Source organism: Nerophis ophidion, linkage group LG03 (assembly GCF_033978795.1).
Source record: "Nerophis ophidion isolate RoL-2023_Sa linkage group LG03, RoL_Noph_v1.0, whole genome shotgun sequence".
NCBI lineage: Eukaryota > Metazoa > Chordata > Actinopteri > Syngnathiformes > Syngnathidae > Nerophis > Nerophis ophidion.
In genome coordinates this window covers 26,255,480-26,257,255 of record NC_084613.1, presented here as the reverse complement: position 1 = coordinate 26,257,255, position 1,776 = coordinate 26,255,480, and the positions used below count along the sequence as shown (strand labels likewise).

General features: G+C 34.1%; 1 protein-coding gene across 1 annotated transcript in view; it reads right to left on the bottom strand.

Annotated features, from left to right (window-relative positions):
• The window catches only part of LOC133549397 (insulin-like growth factor 1 receptor), a 219,681-nt gene continuing 217,905 nt past the window's right edge, over positions 1-1,776 (bottom strand). Inside the window, exon 21 of the mRNA XM_061894772.1 lies at positions 1-1,776. This exon is cut by the window's right edge and continues 2,180 nt beyond it. The gene's annotated coding sequence lies outside the window, so the exon portion shown is untranslated.

Here is a 1,776-nt window from a genome sequence, read left to right as displayed (position 1 = left end):
TACCAAAAAAGAATCTTTATATTTAATCATGGGGCAAATTTTTTACAGTGATTTAAACTGATATCATTAAAGAGAAAAAATAAATAACACTTCTACAGAGAAAAAAAAAAATGAACAAAAAAAACAACACTTAAAAAAAACTCTGGAGAAATCCTTCAAAATCCTTTCCAGCCTCCGTTTAATTTAAGACCTTGTTACATTAAAATTCCACCTCTGTTTTCGTGGTTTTGAATCTTTTCTTTCTTTATTTATTTGGTTTTTGAAGCGTTTGAAAGACAAAAACATGTTGAGGGCGAAGGAGGCCATCATGAAAGAAGGCTGGCATAATTAAGGCAAAATAAAGCCCCTAAAAAAACTAACAATAATGTGTCGAACGCTACTACAAAATAAAAGGAGGCACAGGATGAGAGGAAAAGGGAGCACGACGATGCAGGACTGAACAAAACGTGATGATGGGAGGATGTGAAGGAAGAAAAAGAAAAAGTCTTTCCATTGACCTGAGTTGGAGTCGCACACTGAGTAGCAGTGCTGGGCGACAAAGTACAACAAAAAAAGGGGTGCAGAAAGTCCACGCTCACACATGGAGCTAAGGTGTCCATTCCAAATAATAACAACAAAAATAATAATAATAATAATAATAATAATAATAATAATAATCCAGACAAACAAATACAACAAAGTGTGGTGATACAGAAACATATTTGATATCCAAATCTTTTTTTTTTTTTTTGTCTTTCTTAAAAACAGATTGAAAAAGATAAGAAAGGGACTTTAGTGAAGGATTTGTTTTGTATTTAACATTTAGGGGGAAAAGAACAAAATAGCAGCTTTGTTGTTGAAACAAGACAGATCAAATATTGATGATGTTTAGGTAAAAAAGTCTCAGTCCTAAAAGTACAATGTTTAGATGACGCCTTCAAACCAGCGAGCATCTTTACTTCCTCGCGCTCGCCGCCAGAAGTGCATGCTGGGTAAAATTAGAGGGACGAGCTTGATGACCAATGAATGGATTGGTAAAAAAATCTGCAGATTGATCGATGAGGCACAAAGGAGTGCACTACTTGGCCGCCACCAGCAGAGGCGCTGTCCGGTGACGCGGTTTGCTGTCAGTCTGAAGAAGAACACAACACGGCATCCGTTCTCAATCGGAAACAGGAGCTCAGAACATTCCCAGAGACACATTCTCCCATCACATGACCAATCAGTTCATCATCCATAAAAGGGAGGAGCCTCAAAAAGATGCTGAGGCTGCGCTTCAGAGTGTGAACTTTCTCACATGGCAATTATTCATAAACAACAATAATCCTATTCATCTTCAGCATTTGTTGGATGAAATATGTTTTGTGTTATTCCTTTGAATAATTCATTATATTTCATAGTAATGGTCTACTGCTTATTTAATGTATTATGCAATGTAATTCATGTAAATGTTCATAAATTGCAAAATGTTTGCAAAGCACGCAAGTTAATTAACAATAGCAACAAAATAAAAAACAATCACAAAATTATTCCATTCAGTTCTCATCATAAATTGTGCTTTAAATGTTCGAAAAGATTGTTTCCATGTTAGAGGGACAATAAAAAACCTTCAAATTGTGTATATCAGCAAGTTAAAAATAATTACAATAAAACTGTATGTCAAATAATCTGTATTTAAAACAAAATTTTTATTCATCTATTAAATGTATTTAATGTTACAAATTGTGCTGTAAATGATTGTTTAAAATAATTGTTTCCGTTGTGGGGTGAATAATTCCACATTCCAAAGACTACAAA